This window comes from Canis lupus, chromosome 30 (genome assembly GCF_048164855.1).
Source record: "Canis lupus baileyi chromosome 30, mCanLup2.hap1, whole genome shotgun sequence".
Classification (NCBI taxonomy): domain Eukaryota; kingdom Metazoa; phylum Chordata; class Mammalia; order Carnivora; family Canidae; genus Canis; species Canis lupus.
The window spans coordinates 24,956,845-24,975,481 of record NC_132867.1 but is presented as its reverse complement, the minus strand read 5'-3'; the positions used below and the strand labels follow the sequence as shown (position 1 = coordinate 24,975,481).

General features: G+C 36.7%; 1 long non-coding RNA gene across 1 annotated transcript in view; it reads left to right on the top strand.

The window, feature by feature from the left end:
* Positions 1-10,993, top strand: part of LOC140621303 (uncharacterized) — a 43,196-nt gene extending 32,203 nt beyond the window's left edge. The window contains exon 3 of the long non-coding RNA XR_012021027.1: positions 10,695-10,993. This is a non-coding gene — a long non-coding RNA (uncharacterized lncRNA). The remainder of the gene's footprint in view (positions 1-10,694) is intronic.
* Positions 10,994-18,637: the final 7,644 nt, after the last annotated feature.

Sequence of the window (18,637 nt, the reverse complement as noted above, 5' to 3'; positions counted from 1 at the left end):
ACTTTGGGTACATTATTTAGTAATTAATGAGATTTCGTTAATTCTAGCTTTCTTAGCATAGCACTGGGGACAAACATGCATAGTCCTTCCCGCCCCTCCCAGTATAAACATTATAACAGTAAAATGTTTCCCTACCTATCATAAGTGGGCACAATGAGATTGATAGACCCAATTTAACATAAGAGTCATAGATGTCTCCTTGAGATAATATTTGCAGTTGATTTCATTTTTATTTCCTTTTAGGATGAAAACAATTTAATGTTTATACTGTCACAGCACAAATTCAAGTGTGACTATCGTTTCATAATATAAGCTGGCAATTTCATGTATTGTTTTATGTTTCATCCTATTTCAAACAATTTTACTTTTTTTCTTTCCAATGTCAGGTCTTTTGTGTTTGTGTATGCATGTACTCAGAAATTATGGAGAGCAGAGGGTCAGAACGGGCAGCTGATGTGCCCTCATGCCCATACTTTTGTACTGCCTGGTTGCACAGAACTGCAAAAGTGTGATTGCTAAGGGCAGGCTGATGCTTTTTGCCCAGAGACCCAACACATCCAGTCTTGCTTTACCAGTGCAAGCATGGGCTCGCCATTGAGATAATTAGCCTGCAACTCACTAGCTTTCTGACACTGGTCAGACAGGAGGACTTAATTTTTTTGAACCTTATTTTTTATTCCATAAAATGGACATAATTCTACCTTTATTCTAAGTTTTTTGAAAGTATCACATGAGATATGTACCTTAGACGTTTGCACAGTGTCCAGTACATATTATGTGTTCAAAAGATGTTCTTTTTCCCCTGTTGAAATAAACATTTAAGAAGCTACAACAGATTATTTTTCACTTTTATGATATACTGGGAAGAGGAAATACTTAAGAGTTTTTTATCAATATTATAATAGGGAGAGAAATTGCTTTGTCATAATCTGATCATTCTATTCCTTTGTTCTTGAAATTTTGGCATGATTTATTTCAGCAGGAATTTTTTTGGGGCACCCTTCATTATGTTTTAACAATAGTGGATCTTCAGTGCTGCTAACATTTATTCCGGGAATAAAGTCAAGTGTTTCTTTAGTAACATCAAAAAGGAAACATTTTGGGGAATAGCTTTATTTTAAAAAGTATATTATTTTTTTTGCAAGAAAAAAGGGCATGCATATGTGCAAATGCATGTATAAGCTCTATAACATTTAAACAGACCTCAGGGATGAATATGTTACTAAAAGTTCTTTTGAAAATGGCACACATATTTAGTTATTTTAGAAAGAGGGTTTTTTTTGGCTAGTTTTTTCTCCCATAATAAAAGCCAAAGTAACATATTTGGAATTTTATTAAAATATCATCTGAAAAGCCTCATTATTAAGAAGTTTGGGGTTGCAAAGTTATCAAAACACTCAGTTGATCGAATGCTTAGATTTTAACTATCTATATATACAGAATCTCAAAATGCAGTTTTTTTGGGGTAAGGATAAGATCAGAAGTTTTTATTGTGTTTTAAGACTCCTTTAAGCACACAATTTTGGTTCATTCTCCCTTCTCCAGGATCATACACGCCTTTAAAATAAAATTGCCCTATTCGTGATTGGCTAGTTTTTTCTCCCCCTCTCATATTCTTGAGTAAACACTAAGAGTTCCTTTGACAAGGCTGACTATTTTTTAACAAGCACACTAATTCAGAGTGAGTTGCGGGTACTTTGTGAATGCATAGAAAAACAGTTACTTTGAATTTCTGTTTTGTTTTTAACTATGTAGTACTTGGAAATGAATCTGTTTCGTTTTTCTACCATGTTGTCTAATCCCAACGTATACTAGAATATTTTAGAGTTTTTCTGAGGCTGTTTGGAGATTATTGGTCAGCTTAAGTTTAAGAGGAAGCAATGAGAAATTTCCTCAACACAGCAGCACACCGAGGATTTCTTAGGGACAGCTAACATGAGGTACGACGGACCTTATTATCTTGTATAATCCTTTCAATGCCACTGTCTGGATCAGGATCTTATCATCACTTCCCTGATAGAAAGAGGACAGCATGTATATGACCAGGGAGGCTATAAACTCTTCGATAGTCCTAGCTTTGTGTTATCCACTGCTAATGATCTTACGTACAATCTTAAGCAACTCTAGAGAGAATGCAAAATCTTGCCTCTGGCCAGATTTTTGTCTAAAACATGTCCAGAGCTCTAGATAGTGGGGGGATGGAGCTACCTTTCAAGAAAACATCAGTTATGGTAAAATGATTGGCTACTTCTTTTCCTGTTCGATGTTTCTTCTTTTTAGGTTTATGTAGACATGTCTCAGGCTATGGCTTTGTTCACTACAGGTGTGCCCAGTATATTTGTCATCTATAAATCAACTGTATTCTAAGTTCTTGCAATTTAACTTGAGGTATAAGGACTAAAAGCATGGAGTTATCGTTAGAAATGCAGAATCTCCACCCTCACCCCAGCCCCATGCAATCAGAAACTACATTAAAGAAAAAATCGTTGGGTAATGGAATACAGTGTTTTCAGCCAATATCTCAAAGTTAAGGTGAACACACACAGGATGGTGCAAAATAACCTATTGTGGTACACTTTAAATTTTATTTATAATATGTGAGAAAGGAATTAGGCTTACAAATAATTACTTGAGGGAGTGACTTTTGTGTCTCCATATGGTCATATAGGTGGAAATCAGGCTATTCAAGGATTTGAGCTCAAGGAGCACACAGGATTCCGCAGAATTGCTTCCACTTGGTCATTTGTTTTCAGTGTATTTCAATAAAGTGTAATTACTCTGTGCCTTTTTAAGTGGAAATTTCTAGTTTTAACTTAATGAATCCTCCCCAAATGGACAAGCTTTAAAGATTCTCCCAAACGAACTGTAGACCCAAGGTCATGCTAAAATGCCAGTAAAGTGAACAATAACATTTTCAGCGTTGTTAGCTTCCCTTAGTCCAAGTAGAAACGCTTTGTAAACCCAATTATGACATTAAGAAATCAATATAAAACAAAACACCCCTCTAAAATGTTTTAATTAGATCTTACAATAAATCAGTAAAATGAAGAATCATTATGATATTGAAATATGGAATTATATCCATTAGCATTAGCCATGGATCATCCATCCCTAAGTACATGTTTGCATATTGTAGCTTTATGAAATACCTTTTTCAGTTTTGATGTACATTAAAACCACTATAAAAATAAGCTTAGAATACCTTTAAAAACTGAATCTCAAAGAGTTGAAGCAGGCAAAATTGATCACTTTGCTCTCATTAAAATAATATGAAATTTAAAAAATGAAATCATCGTAAATTATTTTCTTATGGAATAGATTATTAAATATTTTAAATAATTTTTAGTAAAAACAGTGTTTTCTACACTCTTAAATGTGATTCATTAAAATATATATTTCACTGTTACATTATCTAAATTTCTAGGTTTTAAGTTTTGTAATTACACATATATTAATTCAGCAACAAAAGTTATATAAATTTTAAATTTTATATATACATAAAACAAAACTCGCACAACTTCCTCTATTTTATCCCAATTTAAGTATGTTTATTACAGAAATCTTATGAGTGGTTAGGAGGAAACCAGGTCAGTGTCTCTTTATTTTTTTATTTTTTATTTTTTTAAAGATTTTATTTATTTATTCGTGAGAGACACAGAGAGAGGGAGAGAGAGGCAGAGACACAGGCAGAGGGAGAAGCAGGCTCCATGCAGGGAGCCTGACATGGGACTCGATCCCGGGGCTCCAGGATCAGGCTCTGGGCTGAAGGCAGCGCTAAACCGCTGAGCCACCCGGGCTGCCCTCAGTATCTCTTTAAAGAAGAGAAACTGGAATATGAGGTGGTTATCACTTAATCTCACATTTTTAACAAAGGGACTTGCATTCAGGTCTTGAGCCATTCATTTTCTCTTCCCTATTTTCCCTTAAGTCTCTGGTTTGTTTCAATTCACACCGATGCCACATTTCGGTGGTGATGACTCAAAATTAGCATCCTGAAACTTGTTACTGCTTGTGTTCTCAAACTAATCATATTTTAATAAGACAGCAAAAATGATTGATTGTAATTATCTTTATACTTTTGTTACTTTGTATAATAATTAACTTAGTTTCCTTCTGATGTGTGTTAAAATATTTTCCCAATTCCAATTGGTTGCAATGTTGTTGGTGTGTGATGACTATTGTACTCTCTTATTTCTGTAAATTTGTTGGGCACCGAATAAATCCCTTCGCCTCTTCTTCTCAGCACTTGGCAAGGCTATGTTTCCCAGCCTCCCTATAGGCAGTGTGGTCTTTTGCTTGAGTTCTTAATGGTATGACAGACAAAAGACTGTGTCTCCAGGCTGAGGTCTTTTTCTGAGTAGATGTGCTTCCCCCATGCCCTCTTCTTTCTGCCATTTGGACATGACGGGATAGCCTATAGGATGTGGACAGTGATGTCAGGATCCTGGATGGAAGGATCTTGGAGCTCTGGGTCCCTGAGTGGAAGAGAGCTGCCTGCCAGCCAGAAACACCTGCCTGGACTCTCATGGGAGCAAGAGATAGAGACCCTGTATGGGTTTCTTTATTGCAGGAGTTTATACTGCATTAACAATGTATTTTAATACTTATAGGATTCTTAATGAAATATGCTTAAGGCAGTTTGTTTTAGTTTGCATTATTTTAAGTGTTTTTTTTTTTTTTTCCCCATTTCACAATCTACTGTGTGTCTCTGTTGACCTTGCTTGGTATCTTTTTTTGTTTGTTTGTTTGTTTGTTTGTTTCTGGATTGTGATTTCTGGTTCATACGCTGGTGGGCAAACCGATATTTAAATCTTATTTCCCATCACATTTGATAGGAAAGCCTCTTGCAGCTTTTCTGTCTGCCTGCTTATGGTTTTCTGCTAGGCTTGCTTAATGTACTGATTTGCACAGTGGGATAAGCTAGAGAACATATTTTAAATCTGAAAGCTTATATTCTGCTGAACAGAGCAAACATTGTGGAAAAGCACTAAAATGTGCAAAATCTGTCAGTTCTCCACACCCCTGCATTGTAAAGGCTCTTGTTAAAAACTCAAAAATGGTAGAAAGCAGATTGTGTTTATGAAGAGTTGTCTTCCTTTGTAACACACGTAATACATTTGAGGCTTCCGCCTGAAGAACTTATATGCTGAACATCAGACGTTTTAGGAAACAGTTATACACATTTGACCACATTCATACCATCTTTGCAAATCCCTGGTTATGATGAAGGAGCCTGAGAGTGACCATAACGGTTTGGAATGTACACAAGAGTACTCATTCTGGGATACCTACAGCACTGCCAAGTTCCTCAGCTCTTGGGGATATATAATTCAGAACCCATTTCCAAGGTTCGGAGACTTTTCCCTTCATGAATCATGGATTTATTAGGCTGGGAACGTCCTCCAGAGACTATCCGATGCTAATTCCTGTACTTACATTCACCACAGTCTATGGAGCAGAGTACATTTTTCAAAAGTCTTTTGGTGAGTCATTTCCACACTTAGAATCATCCCTATGCTAATTACTTGACAAAGTAGGCAACAGTTCAAGAGAAAAATAGTGAGACCACGAAAAGGAAAAAAAAATAGCCATAAATCAAATGTTTCAAACACTAGAAGTCAGGAATTGGAAGTCCCTTACCTGGAGCAGAAATAAATATTATACCAAAAACTTCTTAACATTTTGCTGCATATGACTCTTAAAACAAGCTTGCATATGAGACTAATTTGAAGCTTAGGGAAATTCTGTAGCTTATTTTGAGAGAACAACATAGGGATACCGAGGGCTACAATTCAGATTTTTCTTATTCTGCTCCAGTGTCATTTCCTCTTTGTGACATGTGTCCCATATCTTCCTCACAATATGATCTGCTCCTTTTCCAATTCTCCCCAATGAAGGGAACTAGAGAGTAGAAGGGACAGTTTCGGTTAGGGGTACTTCTCTGGGTGGGAATGATTTTGCAAAACCAACTGTCTTGGGAACAATTGCTAAGTAGGTGGGAGGTTGCCAATTCCAGGACGGATAGGATGGAGAAACGCAGAGTCTGGTAAAGTAGTTTGCTTTGCATTTAATGGCCAAGTGTGGGTGTGCCACTCAGTTAAACCTGCTTTAGAGAAAGTGATCTAAAAAGCCTTTTCTGAAATTATTCTCTCAGTGCTGAGGAATGTGGTTCTTGATACAGTGAAAACCAAAAATAGCATCATATTTAACATTCAAGTAGACATGGACCTTCACTTTCATGAGTAAACTGTTTGAAAAATAGGGAAAGCTACAAAAAGCATTTTGTTTAGCTTCCTCCTTCAATATATAAATTCATTTTTTACTTTTACTTTTGGCTTCTTTTTAAGGACTTTATTTATTCATGAGAGACACAGAGAAAGAGGCAGAGACACAGGCAGAGGGAGAAGCAGGCTCCCTGTGGGAAACCTGATGTGGGACTCCATTCCAGGATCCTGGGATCAGGACCTGAGCCAAAGAATCATGACCTGGGCCAAAGGCAGATGCTCAGTCACTGAGCCACCCAGGTGCCCCTTTACTCTTAGCTTTTCAAGATCAACTTTAATTATGTTTATTCCTACTAAATCTTATTGTTCAAAAAAAACCTCTTGGTTTTAAGTAGTTTATTTTCCAGGATTTGTCTTCCATATAAAAACAGTGTTCTGATGTGTATACAGTGGAGGGTCTTGGGAAGTTATAAAGTCTTGATGGCATTCCTAGATTATATAGCTAGGAAATTTTAATATATTGGGAAACTTGAAGCCTAAGCAAATCTTAAATCATTGCCTATGGCACACAATTGATAGATGTACATTGCTTTACCCATTGGGGTACCAGACTGATGGAATCAATGTTGATTGGATCCAACATGATCAAGAGTTTCTTGAAACCTTTAAAAAGGCAACAAAAGGAGTTTGTATCAATTAGGATGCTTTCAAGAACAATTAAAAAAAACCCTCATTTTAAAGTGGCTCAAAGGTTGAGAAAGTTTATTATCGCCTATAATTGGAAGTCCAGGACTTTAGCAATCCAGTGGCTCTGACTTCCCTTTCTTTGCCTTTTTCTTGGCTCTGTTTATCTACTGGTGCCATTACTAAAAAACATTTTGTAGTTCGGGGACAAGAAATGACAATATTGAGGAAGGTGCTGAGCACTGCGTTCCACTCTTCCAGCAAGAGTCTGTCAGCCTACCTTGAATTTGACCATTTAGGAATATTATTTGAGGCTGGGAGGATGGAGAGAACTGTTTAACTTAAACCAAAAAAGGATCCAATCTAGGGGGTGCCTGCCTGGCTCAATTGGAAGAGCGTGTGGCTCTTGATCTTGGGGTCATGAAATTATTTGGATATAGAGTCTATTTAAATAAATCAACTTAAAAAGGATCCATTTCTGACACTGAGCTGGAGGTGGAGGTAGTCAGCTTCTTCCTGACCACAGGTGCTGTGTGGGAATAAAGGAATGAATCTTGAGTGGACTGCCAACATTGACCATGGCAGATTTATCAAGAATGGCTAAACCAACACTGTGGAATGAAATATACTCACTATATTAGACTGTATACTTAGTCATAGTGTAAGATAAAGATTTACAAATAACTACAGTAATTACTGCAATGCAGCTGTGGAGTGAATCTACTAGTCTTTGCTTCCCAAAGTATTTATTTCTGAAGATTTTACCTATGAATTTTGAGAAAAGCTTTTTTCTTTTATCTCCAATGACTATATCTTCCCCATACCCTAATATATCGTTTAATTTTTTTAGAGATTTATTTATTTATTCATGAAAGACACGAAGAGAGAGGCAGAGACATAGAGAGAGAAGAGGAGGGTTTTCGGCGGTTAGCAGTGGTTGTCCAAAATGAATACCAGCAACATCAAGCTCTTTTTGCCTCCACATAGTAGTACTTCCATGACCCATTTCTCTGCATCAAATACAAGTTTGAGAGGATTGCTGTGGCATGCTGTTTTCAGTGCCAACATTTATTATATTTTCCAAAGTCTCTTTTGAGGTTGGGACTTGCCACTTAGTTCCCAACCCATCATTCTAAATTAGGGTTCTAGTTGGGTGCCCATCTCCTTACTCCCCAAGCTGACTGCACCTTTTCATTTATTATCCCTCAGTTTAGCTCACCTTTTCATATGGTCCTGACAAAAGTTCATGTAGTGGAGATTCCTGAGGCTTCTGGCCTGTGTACATCACCTTTTTTTCTTATTTAAATGTGCTTGATAATATATATTTATACTTATGTTTTCCTTTCATTTCTTTGGTTATTCCATTGAGAATCTGAGGGGTGGAAGAGTTATGAAATAGGGCAGTTATTTTGTCTCTCTCTTTGTCCTAAACTCCTTCTTGATAGTGTTTGGGTCTGAGTCTTTCTGTTTCTGTTCCACAATACTCACTTCTGAGCCCCATCCTGGTTGGTCATTTTCTGAGACCACAACTAGATCTGATTGTCAGTGTTTTGTCTCTTATTTTTGAAGCCATCATTAAAATGGATTCTTTCTTCTTTGCTTACATGGGATCTATCCCCCGTATCCAGAACTCTCTGTCTTACTATTTCCCTGACCATTGCTACTGCACACGTTGGTGCAGAGCAGAATTAAAGGATTTCTTCATGAATTCCCTGAAGTAACTTCTATCTCTGGTGATAGCTGGATTGTATAACTCTTTGTGCTTCCAGGAAAGAAAAGAAAAACCATCTTCTGGATGATTATTGCCTGGAAGACTGTCATTCCTACATTTTTTTTTTCTTCTGCTCCTTACACAAAGCTCTACTTCAAAGAAGCTTCTGCTATTGGTGATGAGATTAGCCTAGTAAGCAGAATCATAGTGTTGCTATTTAATTGCTTTAAGCCCATTACATAAGAGGAGGATGACGTTATTGGGAAAAAAGTCCCAAAGACTTTTTAAAGTACAATAATTCAATAATATTGTTGACAAAACAAACTTTCTCCACAAGAGTAAGAGGTTGTCAAAGAAGTGTCTCCAACAAAGGAGTATTTTAATTTATTCTAACATGTGATTAATTCTTTGAATTATCTTGCGGATAGCATTAACTAAAATCACCTGGAGGGGATCAAGTATTTCATACCTTGAAATAATTCTGAGGTAGGGTATTTTTTTTTTTTCTAGTATGGGCAATGGATGATGATGAGAGATGATGACGTTAATATTTACAGTCCATTCTGTTTCATTACAAGTCAAATCACAATGGAAGCCAGATTCATTATTGGGTTTTACTCTATTCAATGAGCAAAAACAAAGCAAGGTTCCAATTTGGTCTCTTAAATATTTACTTTTTTTGTTTATATAAAGGCTTTAATGTATTTGGTGCTTGGAATGAAAATAGAGATGGAACAATTCCTCCATCTGTTCTTCCTTCAGTGCCATGAAGTAATCCACAACAGAGAATTAGCACATATTCTGGAACAGAATAAGTGATGGTGATGATTATGGTGGTGGTGATAATGGTGATGATAATCATGACCATGATGTCATACTAGAGCCACATCTTCTCTCAGGTGTCCAGCCTGCTGTTTGAGAAGCATCCCAACATAGTAGAAGTATTTTAGGAAACAGAATGATCTTATCTTTGCACTTACTGTATTTATGAAGATGAACTTCAGAAATATCTTCCACCTTAATGTCTTCCCTTCCTCCATATTCTAGTTTGATCTAGTTGTTTTTCATATATGTTCCTCAGGAGTGAAGTAGTTTTAATCTAAACCCCTAAGTACATTCAATAGAGTGGAGTTTTGTATAAGAAAATTTTGCAAACCACCAGAGATTTCTGCACTTTTCTTAGGATGGTGGCTATGGATATTAGTTGTGGCAGCACATTATTTGGATGGTTTTTCAAAAAAAAAAAAATCTGGTAGCTGGGAGAGATTTCCTTGCTTATCTCTGTTTTCTCTACAAAACAGGGATAAGGTTCCTGGAAAGTATCAATATATTTTGCCTTTGTATCCTTTTATTTTGTTGTAAAGCAATAGAGTTTCAAGCTTAAAATGCTAGTTTGAGATTTTATTCTTTGTAAATAGTTATCTACCAACTGTGTTAACTCTTCTTTACTTTTTGAAATTTTGCAGTACTCTACCACTCTTGTCAATCTGAATTGTGGAGGTTTCGTAATACAAGACCTTTGACTTTTTCCTTGTTCTGTCCCCTCATTTATTGCTCATAGAGCTGCTCTATTTTCACAGACTGAGTGTTCACCATATTTTTTGTGCTTCTTTCTTTCTTTCTTTCTTTCTTTCTTTCTTTCTTTCTTTCTTTCTTTCTTTCAGATTTTATTTATTTATTCATGAGAGACAGAGAGAGAGAGAGAGAGAGAGGCAGAGACACAGGCAGAGGGAGAAGCAGGCTCCATGCAGGGAGCGGGACGTGGGACTCAATCTCGGGTCTCCAGGATCTCACCCTGGGCTGAAGGCGGAGCTAAACTGCTGAGCCCCCTGAGCTGCCCTTGTGCCTCTTTCTTATTGTCTGTGCTCACTTATGATTATCACAATGGTAATAATCATTGCAAGGTTTGGCCACTACCCATAAAGGTACTTTCATACTCTTCTCTTCCAAATCAATAATCTCATCCCAATTCTGTATTGTATCAATGGCTAATATGTTGAAATCTTATCTTTTTCAAAGAAGGTATATTCTCTGAGGTTAAAAGTCTATCATTACATTATTTTCATTTCTTCCAGGTCCTTGCTACTCAAAGCATGGTCCACGGACTAAAAGCATTGATGTCACCGAGGAGCTTGTGAGAAATGCAGTATCTTGGGCCCAACTCCAGATTTTCTGAATTGGAATCTGCATTTTAACAAGATCCCCAGATGAAAGCATCATGTCTAAAACTTCAATGTGGGGATCCCTGGGTGGCGCAGCGGTTTGGCGCCTGCCTTTGGCCCAGGGCGCGATCCTGGAGACCCGGGATCGAATCCCACATCGGGCTCCCAGTGCATGGAGCCTGCTTCTCCCTCTGCCTGTGTCTCTGCCTCTCTCTCTCTCTGTGACTATCATAAATAAAAATTAAAAAATTAAAAAAAAAATTAAAAAAAAATAAAACTTCAATGTGAATACAAACCAGCCCATATATTGTTTTAACAATATCAACAAGATTTTAGCATGCACCTGGGTTAGGTGGATGTTACTGAATTTCAGATCACATTTTGAGCAGCAAGAATGTGGAGCAGTTTTGTCCAAGAGAACTAGCTATGATGATGGCAGCATTCTAAATCTGTTCCCCAGTAAAGTAGGCCACATGTGGCTAATAGGCACTTTAATCAATATAAATTTAAATTTAAATGGCCACATGTGGCTGGTAGCTACCCTATTGGACAGTACAGCAAATCCTGGGCATTTGGTGGAAATTTAGAAAATACTAGGTAAGTGACATACAACAAAGCAAAACACAACAATAACAACAACAACAACAAAACCCCTTAGAGTCTTAAAATAAAAATTCATTTCAGCGTCTCTGCACATATGTGTAAAACAAGGAAAGTGAATTGGAATATGTGTAGAGTCGGCAAATTGAACTCCAATTAAAAAAAATAAAAAAAAGAATATGTGTAGAGTTTCTAATAGCCACACCTATTGCCTGATAACAAATCGTCTTCAGTTATAACCAATAGAATGTGCTATATTCAAATCACTTGTGCTATCTGTTAAAGGGGATTATTCATTTGCACCAAGAAGCTGACATGACTTTTTCAAAGCCCTGATTGGCACAGATGTGGGCATTATCAGAAACAGCCCAATGCCCCTATTCAGTTACCATAGAAAACTCCATATGTTATAAAGGAACTGATAAAACTTGCTTTTCTGATAACATTTTTAAGTTGGGTAGGATGCACAGAACAATAAGAGATTTTGAACAACACATTTTAAGGGATTATGATGCTTTGGTTATAATGTGACTCAATTATTTTAAATACGACTATTAATATGATTTTTAAAAATGTATAATTTTAAAAATAAAATATTGATTTGTTAAAATGTTAGTTTATTTTAAAAGTACACTTATATTTATAATAACTGTCATATGTGCTTTGATGTAAATAATGTGATTTTGGTTTTCACCAATGAGAATATTTTCCAGTATATAAAATATAGTCACTCAACAGATATTAATCTGATTGGAAATCCTATGAGAATGAAAGAGGCGATAATCAAAGACGAGATGTAGGCACTAATGTGAGAGGAATAAATGGGTCTAAGGGAGGGCAGGGGCTGTGCCTGAAGGCTCCCTGGGTTGCCTGGCTGGACCCAGCTTGGAGGAATAGCTGCCTCTTTTATTCTCATGGATTGTCCATCTCCTAGTGTCCATCCATGGAACAGAGAGGTGAACGTTTTTTTTTATTTCTTTTTGGATAATCTCTGACTTAGAGCAGGGTCCAGACTTGCTATTTAAAACCATTGCCAATGTCATATCTTTCCTTTTTCTTCTTCTTTTGATTAAGTAGCTCCTTAATTTACAATCTCAGGGACAGCACAGGCTCCATAAGCTTATTTCGTCTTATCAAAAGGAATAGTGGAAGATATGAGTACCAGATCTTAAGCAGATTAAAGCACAGTTGTTAAGTCCACACGCGGACGAGATCTGTGAGTATTAAAGATACCCTGGAGCTGAATGGGAGCTTACTTTAGAAGTGTCATTGCTTTTGTACTTTGAGGATTTGTTGTGAGTTTTAATTTTTTTTTCTAAACTTCCCATTTAGAAAGTGGGTCGTTAAGGATTGTCATTTGCTAAAAAATTAACCCTAAGTGTGAGAAGTGCCTTGAAAGGAAATGAAGTAGATTTTTAAAAGTTAGGGTATGCAAGCACTTTAGAAAGTGATTAGAAAAGAATGAAAAGGGTTTACATTTCATACATTTTAGAAGAGACATGATGGAAGTTTACCTGCTGCAAGCAATGCAGCAAGCAGTGCATGTATACTCCTGCCCTTGCTCAGAAAAAATTCTCTTGTCAAATTTCTTTTATATAAATGAAGCCTCCCTCCCTGCAGTGCTGCCATTGATTTACCCTTCCAGGTAAGACAGATTTTACAATAGGTCAAATCTGATATTAATATCGTGGCTAGTCTGTTCTTTTTGTTTTTAACCGTCTTCTCTACATTTAGTAGAGATACCAGGTAGATGATAGTATAGCAAGGGCAAAGCTTCATGTTTTTTGTTTTTGCTTCATCTTTACTGCAGAATCCTGGTGTAACTGTAAATAATGATTGTGTTGTCTAGCTGGTCAATATTAAATTAGGACCTTAAAAAAATAAATTAGGACCTTATAGTTAGAGGTTACTAACATTCTTCATGGCAAGATCATGTTTGTTTAATAAATGATCATATTGTTTTTGTTTAGAATTATTTCTAGCACTTAGTGGACATGGTACCTATTTATTTCGTTAAATAAATGGATACATAAAGAATGAGAAAATTATAAGACTGAGAGTCAAGGACAACCAGTTATTAGGGAAAAGAAGGAAATTTTATAAATAGGGGTTATTTTAACCTTTTGGTAGAGATGAGAAATATTTTTTATTCTCCATAACTTTAATCAGCATTCATTACAGTTGAATAAAGACAAAATGATTTATTGGAAAGTTTGTATCTTACATATCCTTGAGCCTTTGGATGGACAATATAATTTAAATCTTATCTATTTTCCCAACACTGTTTAAATCAGCTACACTTCTTCCTCTGGAAGATCTCTTCTGATGCTTAGCATTTAACATAAGAGTCCAATGACCTTGCTCACTGGCTTCACTGAATTCATTGCCAAAAGAAACCTTTATTTTACATACAGAAATATTCTTCCCTTAAGGTAAGTAGAAAGAACAATCAGGCTTGAATTTGGGAACTTTGTAAAAATTCAACACAGTTCAATCCTACTACATAATTTTAAGCATTACATTTTGCATCGTATTTCTTTCAGACCATATCCTCCTATTTGGTGAACATTATTAAAGTTTCCCCACTTGTGGCTAATTCCAAGGGAAGTTGATAAGCTTCCATTTCATCAGCTGTTGATTTTGATGCGATGATCAGCAAAATAACTAAAATCCAGTGACCAAAACTTTTGTGAAATGAAGAGTGAGGCTTGAAATAAGTACCTCAATACTGATTGCTTCTACTGATCAAGATCATCAGATTATAGCTCAAACCTTCACTGCAGTTTGTCCATGTAAACATAAAATTTATAATTTTGGAAGCAATTCTAGGAGAAAGAATTGCTAGAACCTTGGAGAATAATATACACGTGTAATCTTTGTTGATACAAAACCTGAACGTTGATTAAATGTCTCCCTATTTCTATCTTACAATGAAAATACCGGAAACTGCAGCTAAGTAGTTTTGGGAGAAATGTCATGGTTTTATCAAATGAACAGTATATACTCAGATTTGATGTTTTATTTTACAAATTTTCAGTATATCTCCTTTTTAGGCAAAGAAACAAGAATTTAATGCTCTATGGCAAGCAATGATTTTGGTGCAATAAATTTAACCATCCTATTTGTCTTTTTTTTTTTTTTTTTTGGTAAACACTTTGTTTTTCAGTTAATTGTTGCCTCCTTTCTGTTTATATACTTTATCAAGAGGTTACTTCAGAGACCAAACCTAATTTTACACTGTTATGTTCCCTTGATCGTTTCATATTTTTCATAGGAATTTCACCTTTTCTTAACTTATTCAGAGTGCCCTGGTTAGTATCACTCATATATTCAGGATAAGTCATTCTGCATTTTCACGTGGAGAGGATGAAGCAGAGAATCAAGCATTCTATTTGAACACATTCAAGTTGTCCTGTCTCATTGTCACCAATCTACCTCTTGGCCTGACCACTATTGGACACTGGCCAAAAGGGTGAAAGAGAGGACGATTCATTGCAACTCTGATACTCTCAATGCAATATTCAAATGTATTGAGGAAGCCATTCTGTCTAAAGAGGGTAATCATAATGAAGATTAGCCTATACAAAGTGTTACCATGTTCACTGTGTCATTGTCCAAGCATCATATGTTTTAGAATTAAACTCCAAATCCTTACTCCATTGTGGCTTTTATAGAAGAGTACAGTTAACCATTAGGTACTTAACAGGAGGGCGCAGCTGGGAAAATAAACACCTCTACCCTTTCTCCCCTACCCTTCTCCCTGCCTGCTAGTGCCCTATACTGACCTAGCCCAACTGAAAAGGATCCTTTTTTGGAGTAGAAGGCAGCCTCCTAGGCACAAAGCAGAATGGAGAAAAGTGAAGGGGGACTCGAAGAGGAAATTGGAAGGCAAACTGCTTAGTCTGTAAGCACAATTTTTATCCAGCCCGGTCTCTATCGCCCATGTCAAGCCCTCGGGTAACTTCACCTACAATTTGTTTCCTCGAAGACTTTGTTCTGGCCTTTGAATTCTTTCTAAAATTCAAGCTCCCTCAAGCCTGGGAGCCTTTGTACCTGCTGATCCACATGCTTGGAATGCTCTCCTCTAGAGTCTGAACTTAGGTTCCTCAATTCATTTATATCAGGTCTCAATTGTCACCTCCTTGTAGATTCCTTCTCTGACCAGGCCATCTACAATGTGCCCCTCAGGAGTCACTCTTATACATCATTCCCTTTATTTCACTCATAACACATATAATATCATGATGATTCCCTTGTTTATGTTTTTGTTTGAGTTTGTAGGCAAAGACTTGTGTATTTTTTTGATCACTATATTTTCTAGTAGTTAGAACCACTCTTGGCTTATAGAAACAATTCACTATTTTAAAATGAATCTGTATATATTTATGTCCTTATAACAATGTTCCTGATCTTACAAATGAAAACCTGAGGGATAAGTGTATCTAAGACTCTACAGCTCATAGGACTAAAATGCAAACACAGCTGTCCTTAAGGCCAATGTGAGAGATCTGAACCACTGAGTTACTCTGCCTCGTAAGAGATGGACAGGAAAGATATATGTCTTTGTTTATGACCCGGCAACATTAGTGAAGCTTTGAAGGATGATTACCCTTTAAACAAGTGAATAGGTTAGCAGTGTGGAAGATTCTGAGTTAATTTTGTAGCAGAGTTAGACAGGAAATTTAGAATTCTTAATTCTAGCTTAAGTAAATCTACAAAATAGTAGTTTCAAAATATGCTTCTGGACTGAAACATTTTTATATCTATCATATATTATATGGAAAGCAAATTCTGCTCTGCACGGCTTTTCATGATGGTTGGGCAAAACCAGAAACAGCTTGTTTGCCAAAATGCTAGCTCTTTTGATTAAAAAATACAAAAAAATATGCAAATTCAGCTCCCGTGGATAAGAGAAGGGTACAGTTTATATTGTCTCCTCATTTTATATTTCAATTAAGCTCATTTATCCCCCTTTTCTGCCTTCGGAGTCAGATTCAGTTGGAATGTGAAGAGTGATGTCACTGCTGGTCAAAAATGGACATTTTTGCATTTCTGTAGTCCTTTGCACTGTTCTTCCCTGGCTTTTGTTACACGAAATGAAAACAAAAGGTGATAAAGATGTTGGCAGGAGGGATGGAAGTGGGAGACAGTGGGAATGGAAAGAGAAAAATGGAAAATGAGTATGTTTTAGAGATTCACAATGGTTATTTTCACAGTTTCTTTCTGTGTGTAATTCCTCAGGGAGCAACCCCTCTCCTCCTATACAGTACACATTTCTTATTCACATCCACCACTCTTTGTTTGATGAAAAGTTATGTGCAGAAGGGGAGATAAACACTACCTTAACTATCAGAATTTCCTGCCTTGACATTTACTCTCACAATTTATAAATTTGTTTTTGGTTGGCAGTGGGAGATAAAGCATTTTATCTCTATAATTATTCCATTTTACTTATTTTTGCTTCCTAAACTTTCAACCCTATTCTACTTACCGGTGTTGTGTTTTGGTGCAAGCTATTTCCCAGTTAAGCTCCCGGCGAATAGATGTTTAATACTCAATGGTAGGATATAATGTTGCCCAAAATTCTATTCTAATCACTCATCATGTTGAGGGCTCTAAATATGTGCCTGGAGAACACCACTCTCTAACCGAGTAGCTGACTGATTTTGTAGTATGATTGTCTTCCAAGATTTTAGCAACTCTTAATCTGTTTCTTAGTGTCCTTCAACATAGGATACTTAACACAACATATTTATTGTTTTCAAACATCACAGAGATGTTGAAAAGAATATTGGACCAAAATATAGGACAGCTTGAAATCAACCCTTTGAATTTTTAGATGCGAATAAATAAACCTTGTCTCTGAAAGGAATACACAGAGGAGATCCTCTTTGCTCCACTATGGCATCACTGATTAGCATAACTGTAATTTTCAAAAGGTCATATGAAATTTTTTGTGCTTGTATAGTAAATGTAACTGCTTATGGTCTTGTTTTGTTGAAGTAAAATCTGGTACAAAGCAAATTATTGCCAATCTTGTCTTCTGGGACAAGTTAATGGTAACTCTTGAGATTACCGTAAGATGTCCATTTATTTGGTTGTTATATTTTTTTAAAATTTCAAGTGGGATTGAGAATTAAGCAGAAAATCATGAATTTGGAAGTTTAAGAAAAGCTGAATTGTTTAAATGTCATCTCAAGGAAAGGGAGTCAAATGAGTCTTGGGAAAAGGAGCTGCCATGAACATTATACAAATTTAAGGCTTTGTTATTACTACGCCAACCGAGTCACTTATTGCTGGATTGTGGGACCAGAGCCATTCTACAGAGTTTTCAAGGATGATGTCTTTGGATGTGAGGTAGTTTGCTTTTGGCCTAACTGATTAGGTGCATTTGTTTTTTGAGGCTATTTTTGCCATATACCCTTTATTGTTTCTCCACTTGAAACAGTCCACATGACTAGTGGGATAGAACTTTCTCTACTTATCCCATGATTCACTGGGGGCCATAGCTCATGGCTGTCCTGACAAGCACTATTTCCAAACCTGAGTGGACTGCTGGTGTTTAAAGGATAAATTGCATGGTCTAAATCAAATGCTGCCCCATCCTCCTGGTAGATTTTAGAGTTAGCTTCACAAGACCCTTGAAGCTGTGAAGTCAGAGGCTGCTGAACCACTTGAGGTGTTCAGAGCCCTTTGCTGCTGAACTTGAGCTACAAGCCTAGCTTGTAGCCTAGAGCCTGACACACAATCAATATAGTCTTAATTGAATTTATTTCGTAAATGCATACTAATTTTTTAAAGCAAGTTGTAGTAGGTTTATGTGGGAAAACAGTGAATCAGAGGTGAAAATTGGAGAAAGCACAACAATAGAGCTGTGGGAGCAGACAAATTCAGCAAATGTCATGTCAGCCCACTTCTGAATTTTTAAATTCTGAGGATAAGGGAGGGTTTCAGTGCTGAGGGGATAGGTTATACGTTCTCTCTCCCTATTCCACTCTATTTCCATTCCTATCATTTATTATCTTGCAACCTGTCAGAGTTTGAAGCAGACTACAGGGGATGAATGGCTGGGATATGTGATAGGGTGGTCTCTCAGAAGGTGTTGGATTATTCCACCCTCTCTTGGCCCTGGGATTCCTCAGTGAACAAAATAAGTGATATGCACAAGAAGCTCCCAGTCCATAACCCTGTCAGGTAGGGCACTGGCCGTCACCACAGTTTCAGGAAATTTGGGGTTTTAAGCCCCTTGAAGCTGA